We start from the raw sequence: 9584 nt of genomic DNA, 5'->3' as shown, positions 1-9584 counted from the left end.
CCTGGAGGAGGATTGCTACAATGTGTCAGTTTTAGTTTCTATTTCGTTTCCTGAGATACAAAGAGGAGAATTTACAGGAATTCACAGACTCACCTAATACAGAGCAGGACAAGATGGGGGGCTCCAGCGCCAGACGGGGGGTCGGGGCCGCAGACGTACAGGACAGGGACACTGCATGCAGGGCTGCCCCCTAAGAAAGATGAGGGGCTCCAGCGCCAGACGGGGGGGTCGGGGCCGCAGACGTACAGGACAGGGACACTGCACGCAGGGCTGCCCCCTAAGAAAGATGGGGGGCTCCAGCGCCAGACAGGGGGTCAGGGCCGCAGATGTACTGGACAGGGACACTGTATGCAGGGCTGCATCCAAAGAAAGATGGGGGGCTCCAGCGCCAGACGGGGGGTCGGGGCCACAGACGTACAGGACAGGGACACTGCATGCAGGGCTGCATCCAAAGAAAGATGGGGGGCTCCAGCGCCAGACGGGGGGGTCGGGGCTGCAGACGCACAGGACAGGGACACTGCATGCAGGGCTGCATCCAAAGAAAGATTGGGGGCTCCAGCGCCAGACAGGGGGTCGGGGCCGCAGACGTACAGGACAGGGACACTGCATGCAGGGCTGCATCCAAAGAAAGATGGGGGGGCTCCAGCGCCAGACGGGGGGTCAGGGCCGCAGATGTACAGGACAGGGACACTGCATGCAGGGCTGCATCCAAAGAAAGATGGGGGGCTCCAGCACCAGACGGGGGGTCGGGGCCGCAGACGTACAGGACAGGGACACTGCATGCAGGGCTGCATCCAAAGAAAGATGGGGGGCTCCAGCGCCAGACAGGGGGTCAGGGCCGCAGATGTACAGGACAGGGACACTGTATGCAGGGCTGCCCCCTAAGAAAGATGAGGGGCTCCAGCGCCAGACGGGGGGTCGGGGCCGCAGACGCACAGGACAGGGACACTGTATGCAGGGCTGCCCCCTAAGAAAGATGGGGGGTTCCAGCGCCAGACGGGGGGTCGGGGCCGCAGATGTACAGGACAGGGACACTGTATGCAGGGCTGCCCCCTAAGAAAGATGGGGGGCTCCAACGCCAGACGGGGGGTCGGGGCCGCAGACGCACAGGACAGGGACACTGTATGCAGGGCTGCCCCCTAAGAAAGATGGGGGGCTCCAGCGCCAGGCGAGGGGTCGGGGCCGCTGACGCACAGGACAGGGACACTGTATGCAGGACTGCATCCAAGGAAAGATGGGGGGCTCCAGCGCCAGACGGGGGGTCGAGGCCGCAGACGCACAGGACAGGGACACTGCATGCAGGGCTGCCCCCTAAGAAAGATGGGGGGCTCCAGCGCCAGGCGAGGGGTCGGGGCCGCTGACGCACAGGACAGGGACACTGTATGCAGGGCTGCATCCAAAGAAAGATGGGGGGCTCCAGCGCCAGACGGGGATCGGGGCCGCAGACGCACAGGACAGGGACACTGTATGCAGGGCTGCATCCAAAGAAAGATGGGGGGCTCCAGCGCCAGACGGGGGTCGGGGCCGCAGACGTACAGGACAGGGACACTGTATGCAGGGCTGCCCCCTAAGAAAGATGGGGGGCTCCAGCGCCAGACGGGGGGTCGGGGCCGCAGATGTACAGGACAGGGACACTGTATGCAGGGCTGCCCCCTAAGAAAGATGGGGGGCTCCAGCGCCAGACGGGGGGTCAGGGCCGCAGACGCACAGGACAGGGACACTGTATGCAGGGCTGCCCCCTAAGAAAGATGGGGGGCTCCAGCGCCAGGCGAGGGGTCGGGGCCGCTGACGCACAGGACAGGGACACTGTATGCAGGACTGCATCCAAGGAAAGATGGGGGGCTCCAGCGCCAGACGGGGGGTCGAGGCCGCAGACGCACAGGACAGGGACACTGCATGCAGGGCTGCCCCCTAAGAAAGATGGGGGGCTCCAGCGCCAGGCGAGGGGTCGGGGCCGCTGACGCACAGGACAGGGACACTGTATGCAGGGCTGCATCCAAAGAAAGATGGGGGGCTCCAGTGCCAGACGGGGGGTCGGGGCCGCAGACGTACTGGACAGGGACACTGCATGCAGGGCTGCATCTAAAGAAAGATGGGGGGCTCCAGCGCCAGACGGGGGGTCGGGGCCACAGACGTACAGGACAGGGACACTGCATGCAGGGCTGCATCCAAAGAAAGATGGGGGGCTCCAGCGCCAGACGGGGGGTCGGGGCCGCAGACGTACAAGACAGGGACACTGCATGCAGGGCTGCATCCAAAGAAAGATGGGGGCTCCAGCGCCAGACGGGGGGTCGGGGCCGCAGACGTACAGGACAGGGACACTGCATGCAGGGCTGCATCCAAAGAAAGATGGGGGGCTCCAGCGCCAGACGGGGGTCGGGGCCGCAGACGCACAGGACAGGGACACTGTATGCAGGGCTGCCCCCTAAGAAAGATGGGGGGCTCCAGCGCCAGGCGAGGGGTCGGGGCCGCTGATGCACAGGACAGGGACACTGCATGCAGGGCTGCCCCCTAAGAAAGATGGGGGGCTCCAGTGCCAGACGGGGGGTCGGGGCCGCAGACATACAGGACAGGGACACTGCATGCAGGGCTGCATCCAAAGAAAGATGGGGGGCTCCAGCGCCAGACGGGGGTCGGGGCTGTAGACGCACAGGACAGGGACACTGTATGCAGCGCTGCACCCTAAGAAAGATGGGGGGCTCCAGCGCCAGACGGTGGGTTGGGGCCGCAGACGTACAGGACAGGGACACTGTATGCAGGGCTGCATCCAAAGAAAGATGGGGGGCTCCAGCGCCAGACGGGGGGTCGGGGCCGCAGACGTACAGGACAGGGACACTGTATGCAGGGCTGCATCCAAAGAAAGATGGGGGGCTCCAGCGCCAGACGGGGGTCGGGGCCGCAGACGCACAGGACAGGGACACTGTATGCAGGGCTGCATCCAAAGAAAGATGGGGGGCTCCAGCGCCAGACAGGGGGTCGGGGCCGCAGACGTACAGGACAGGGACACTGCATGCAGGGCTGCATCCAAAGAAAGATGGGGGACTCCAGCGCCAGACGGGGGGTCGGGGCCGCAGACGTACAGGACAGGGACACTGCATGCAGGGCTGCATCCAAAGAAAGATGGGGGGCTCCAGCGCCAGACGGGGGGTCGGGGCCGCAGACGTACAGGACAGGGACACTGCATGCAGGGCTGCATCCAAAGAAAGATGGGGGGCTCCAGCGCCAGACGGGGGGTCGGGGCCACAGACGTACAGGACAGGGACACTGCATGCAGGGCTGCATCCAAAGAAAGATGGGGGGCTCCAGCGCCAGACGGGGGGTCGGGGCCGCAGACGTACAAGACAGGGACACTGCATGCAGGGCTGCATCCAAAGAAAGATGGGGGCTCCAGCGCCAGACGTGGGGTCGGGGCCGCAGACGTACAGGACAGGGACACTGCATGCAGGGCTGCATCCAAAGAAAGATGGGGGGCTCCAGCGCCAGACGGGGGTCGGGGCCGCAGACGCACAGGACAGGGACACTGTATGCAGGGCTGCCCCCTAAGAAAGATGGGGGGCTCCAGCGCCAGGCGAGGGGTCGGGGCCGCTGATGCACAGGACAGGGACACTGCATGCAGGGCTGCCCCCTAAGAAAGATGGGGGGCTCCAGTGCCAGACGGGGGGTCGGGGCCGCAGACATACAGGACAGGGACACTGCATGCAGGGCTGCATCCAAAGAAAGATGGGGGGCTCCAGCGCCAGACGGGGGTCGGGGCTGTAGACGCACAGGACAGGGACACTGTATGCAGCGCTGCACCCTAAGAAAGATGGGGGGCTCCAGCGCCAGACGGGGGGTCGGGGCCGCAGACGTACAGGACAGGGACACTGTATGCAGGGCTGCATCCAAAGAAAGATGGGGGGCTCCAGCGCCAGATGGGGGTCGGGGCCGCAGACGCACAGGACAGGGACACTGTATGCAGGGCTGCACCCAAAGAAAGATGGGGGGCTCCAGCGCCAGACGGGGGTCGGGGCCGCAGACGCACAGGACAGGGACACTGTATGCAGGGCTGCACCCTAAGAAAGATGGGGGGCTCCAGCGCCAGGCGAGGGGTCGGGGCCGCTGACGCACAGGACAAGGACACTGCATGCAGGGCTGCCCCCTAAGAAAGATGGGGGGCTCCAGCGCCAGGCGAGGGGTCGGGGCCGCTGATGCACAGGACAGGGACACTGTATGCAGGGCTGCATCCAAAGAAAGATGGGGGGCTCCAGCGCCAGACGGGGGTCGGGGCCGCAGACGTACAGGACAGGGACACTGTATGCAGGGCTGCACCCTAAGAAAGATGGGGGGCTCCAGCGCCAGACGGGGGTCGGGGCCGCAGACGCACAGGACAGGGACACTGTATGCAGGGCTGCATCCAAAGAAAGATGGGGGGCTCCAGTGCCAGACGGGGGGTCGGGGCCGCAGACGCACAGGACAGGGACACTGTATGCAGGGCTGCATCCAAGGAAAGATGGGGGGCTCCAGCGCCAGACGGGGGGTCGGGGCCGCAGACGCACAGGACAGGGACACTATATGCAGGCCTGCATCCAAAGAAAGATGGGGGGCTCCAGTGCCAGACGGGGGGTCGGGGCCGCAGACGCACAGGACAGGGACACTGTATGCAGGGCTGCCCCCTAAGAAAGATGGGGGGCTCCAGCGCCAGACGGGGGTCGGGGCCGCAGACGCACAGGACAGGGACACTGTATGCAGGGCTGCATCCAAAGAAAGATGGGGGGCTCCAGCGCCAGACGGGGGGTCGGGGCCGCAGACGCACAGGACAGGGACACTGTATGCAGGGCTGCATCCAAGGAAAGATGGGGGGCTCCAGCGCCAGACGGGGGGTCGGGGCCGCAGACGCACAGGACAGGGACACTGTATGCAGGGCTGCATCCAAAGAAAGATGGGGGGCTCCAGTGCCAGACGGGGGTTCGGGGCTGCAGACGCACAGGACAGGGACACTGTATGCAGGGCTGCATCCAAAGAAAGATGGGGGGCTCCAGTGCCAGACGGGGGGTCGGGGCCGCAGACGCACAGGACAGGGACACTGTATGCAGGGCTGCATCCAAGGAAAGATGGGGGGCTCCAGCGCCAGACGGGGGGTCGGGGAAACATATCCCAATATATCTGCAAACAGGCAATCACTTTTTTTCCTTCCCACAAGCCAACTTTCAATTAGCTTTATTTCAAGTGACAAAAAAAGCATGCAATGAGAAACCGCCACAAAAACACATAAAAAACGCAGGTGACCTGCCAGTGACCTCAGATGCAGATTTGGTGCAGATTTTACCTGCGTCAAATCCTGAGCATATACTGCGCCATTCCTGACCGTGGGAACATACTCCAATAATGCAAAGAAAACAAGTTCATGATCATTTAGAAACAACAATACTAATGTTTTAACTCAGGAAGAGTTCAGAAATCAATATTTTGTGGAATAACCATGATTTTTAGTCACAGCTTTCATGCGTCTTGGCAGCTTTCCACCAGTCTCTCACACTGCGCCTGGTACAGTAATGTCAGCAGTTCTTCTTTGTTGGATGGCTTGTGACTATCCATCATCCTCCGGATTACATTCCACAGGTTTTCAGTGGAGATGGGGCGGCCATGACAGGGTTTTGATGTGGTGGTCTCCTAATTTTTTTCAGAGCTGTATATACAGTAGATAACACAGGATTCATAATAGGTGATATCACAGCTCACTTCCTCCTCCTGTACAATCAGGGGCGACAGTCTTATTACAGGTGAGGATCTAATCAGGGGTGATTAGAGATCTCATTAGAGATGGACGGTGATCTTGTTACAGGTGAAGGTCTCGTCAGGGGTGGTGTCTTTGGTACAGGTGAGGCTCTTGTCAGCAGTGGTGGTCTTGTTGCATATTAGGATCTCATCAAGGGTGCTGGTCTTGTAGGTGAATGGCTTGTCTGGGGTGGGGGGTCTTGTTTACAGATGAGGATCTGATCAGAAGTGATAGTCTTGTTACAGTTCAGGATCTCCTCAAGGCTGATGGTCTTGTTGCAGGTGAGGATCTTGTCAGGTGTGGTGGTTTTGTTGCAAGTTAGGCTCTCGTCAGGGTTAATGGTCTTGTTGCAGGTGAGGATCTCATCAGGCGTGATGGTCTTGTTACCGGTGAAGGGCTCATCAGCGGTGGTGCTCTTGTTGCATGTGAAGGGCTCATTACCGGTGGTGGTCTTGTTGCAGGTGAAGAGCTCATCTGCGGTGGTGGTCTTGTTGCAGGTGAAGGGCTCATCAGCGGTGGTGGTCTTGTTACAGATGTAGGGCTTGTCAGTGGTAGTGTTCTTGGTGCAGGTGAGGCTCTTGTCAGGAGTGGTGGTCTTGTTGCAGGCTAGGATCTCGTCAGGGGTGCTGGTCTTGTTGTGCAGGTGAAGGGCTTGTCAGGGCTGGGGGTCTTGTTACAGGTGAGAATCTACTCATGGCTGGTGGTCTTGTTGCAGGTGAGGATCTCATGAGGAGTGGTGGTCTTGTTATAGGTTAGGATCTCGTCAGGGGTGCTGGTCTTGTTACAGGTGAGGATCTTGACAGCGGTGATGGTCTTGTTGCAGGTTAGGATCCAGTCAGCGGAGGTGGTCTAGTTTCAGGTTAGGATCTCGTCAGCGGTGGTGGTCGTATTGCAGGTTAGGATCTCATTGGGGGTTGGTCTTGTTGCAGGGGAGGATCGCTTAGGGTGGTGGACTTGTTACAGATTAAGTTCTTTTCAATGGCGATGGTCTTGCTACAGGTGAGGATCTCATCGGGGTTGGTGGTGTTGTTGCAGGTAAGGATCTCGTCAGGGGTGATGGTCTTGTCAGAGGTGGTGGTCTTGTTGCAGGTGAAGGGCTCGTCAGCGATGGTGGTCTTGTTGCAGGTGAAGGTCTTGTCAGGGGCGCCGCTGCAGTCGGGGGAGACGGAACGACCAGGGTGAAACCGAAGTCAATTTTCCTGGCGGGTGCTCAGCCTTCTAAGGCTAGGTTCACATAGCGTTAATGCAGCCCGTTCAACACATGCGTTAAATGGGCTGCGTTAACGCAAGTGCCGAAATTCGATTGCACTAGGGCAGATAGAGCTAGCAGATGCTCTATGTGCGCTAGCAGTGACGGACCCGGAAATGCTGCAGCCCGCGTCACAGGGTCCGTCACTCAATGACGGCACATCGCTAGCGCTGGCCCATTTTGGGCGTGCGCTAGCGATGCGCCCGAAAAAGAGTTTAATGGCAGCGTTAACGGACTGCGTTACACCGCATTATGCCACGGTGTAACACAGTCCATCTAACGGACTCCCAGAACGTAATGTGAACCTGATAATAGTCATTGTATAATGAAATGTCCGGAAACCTTGTTTTTTCTTTAGCAAAGGCAAGATCGAGCATTTTCTGCCACAAAATGTCAGCGAAGGTAAAATGTACAACTTGTAAACTGTGAGCCCTCGGGCAGGGTCCTCGCTCCTCCTGTACCTGTCAGTGACTTGTATTGCTCAAGATTATTGTACTTGTTTTTAATTATTTATACCCCTTTTCACAGGTAAAGTGCCATGGAATAAATGGCGCTATAATAATACACAACATTCTATTCACAGCGGATTGTGTAGAGTTAGTGCAGATGTGAGCAGTGTGTTATGTGGTGCTGCCCCCTGCTGCTCCTGATGGTGCATGAATTTTTATTTCCGTACATTTACATAATGTCAAAATGAAACGTGTCACACACGTCTTCTTGTAAGGGATGGCACTGGATGGGGGTCTGGAGCAGCCACGACTAACGTCCAGCTCCACATATTACTGCCAGGCTTTATAGCAGGGATATTATATATGTAGGGGCGACTCATCGGATGCAGCGGGGCTCGATCACCATGTGCCTATGTGGAAAACAAAGTTATTCTGCACCTGAAAAATCACTAGAAAAACCTTGAAAAATAAAAACAAAACATGTGACTCTTCCTATTCACTTCTATTGTACCACCACTCTGTATTGTACCACCATTCTGTATTATACCACCACTCTGTATTGCACCCGCTTTCTGTATTGTACCACCACTCTGTATTGTACCACCACTCTGTATTGTACCACCATTCTGTGTTGTACCACTTTGCATTGTACCACCACTCTGTATTGCACCACCACTCTGCATTGTACCACCACTCTGCATTGCACCACCACTCTGCATTGCACCACCACTCTGTATTGCACCACCACTCTGCATTGTACCACCACTCTGTATTGCACCACCACTCTGCATTGTACCACCACTCTGTATTGCACCACCACTCTGTATTGCACCACCACTCTGTATTGTACCACCATTCTGTATTGTACCACCACTCTGTATTGCACGACCCTTCTGTATTGTACCACCACTCTGTATTGCACCATTCTGTATTGTGCCACCACTCTGTATTGTGCCACCATTCTGTATTGTACCACCATTCTGTATTGTGCCACCACTCTGTATTGTGCCACCATTCTGTATTGTACCACCACTCTGCATTGTACCACCACTCTGCATTGTACCACCACTCTGTATCGTACTACCATTCTGTATTGAACCACCACTCTGTATTGTACCACCATTCTATATTGTACCACCACTCTGTATTGCACCCTTTCTGTATTGTACCACCACTCTGCATTGTACCACCATTCTGTATTGAACCACCACTCTGTATTGTACCATCATTCTGTATTATACAACCACTCTGTATTATACCACCATTTTGTATTGTACCACCACTCTGCATTGTACCAACATTCTGTGTTGTACCACCACTCTGTATTGTGCCACCATTCTGCATTGTACCAACATTGTGTTGTACCACCACTCTGTATTGCACCACCACTCTGTATTGCACCACCACTCTGTATTGCACCACCACTCTGTATTGCACCACCACTCTGTGTTATACCACCACTCTGAGTTGTACCACCACTCAGTATTGCACCTCCATTCTGTATTGCAAACAATAGAGAAACTTGGCACTCAAAAAGAACTTTAGCGTGGATAGTAATTTATTCAATGTCCATCCATAGAGACAAAAGTTGAATGTTTTCGGTCCACAACCGGACCTTCATCAGAACAATTATACTGGTATATTGGGAAATACGTATATCCTGTTAAAACTGGTTCCAGCTGTTTTTTCAAAAAAGCCTGGATGCGAAGAGGAATCCTGAGTGTGTCTGTGCACATGGAGGGCGACAGAAGTCACGTGGTGAGTTGCGCAACTCAGCACGCATCCGGATGTGGACCGAAAACTTTCAACTTTTGTCTCTATGGATGCACATTGAATAAATAACTATCCATGCTAAAGTTCTTTTTGTGTGCCAAGTTTCTCTATTGTTTGGATTGCTTTGGGCTGGATGCCCTACTTGAGCACCTAACTCGCATGATAGTTCAAGTGCCGTGCTGTACCGCTACAAAAAATCCATTCTGTATTGCATCACCACACTGCTGTTCCTATTTTCAGTCCTTTTTATTTTTCTCTTCCAGTGTTGAAAAAATCCCGATTGGAAAAAAGAAAGTGGCGGTCACGTGTTTGAACAAACAAGGCGCAGTCCAATCAAAAGACTGCAGAAAAAACTCTT

Source organism: Ranitomeya variabilis, chromosome 1 (genome assembly GCF_051348905.1).
Source record: "Ranitomeya variabilis isolate aRanVar5 chromosome 1, aRanVar5.hap1, whole genome shotgun sequence".
NCBI classification, from domain to species: domain Eukaryota; kingdom Metazoa; phylum Chordata; class Amphibia; order Anura; family Dendrobatidae; genus Ranitomeya; species Ranitomeya variabilis.
Note: the sequence above shows the minus strand (reverse complement) of the source record.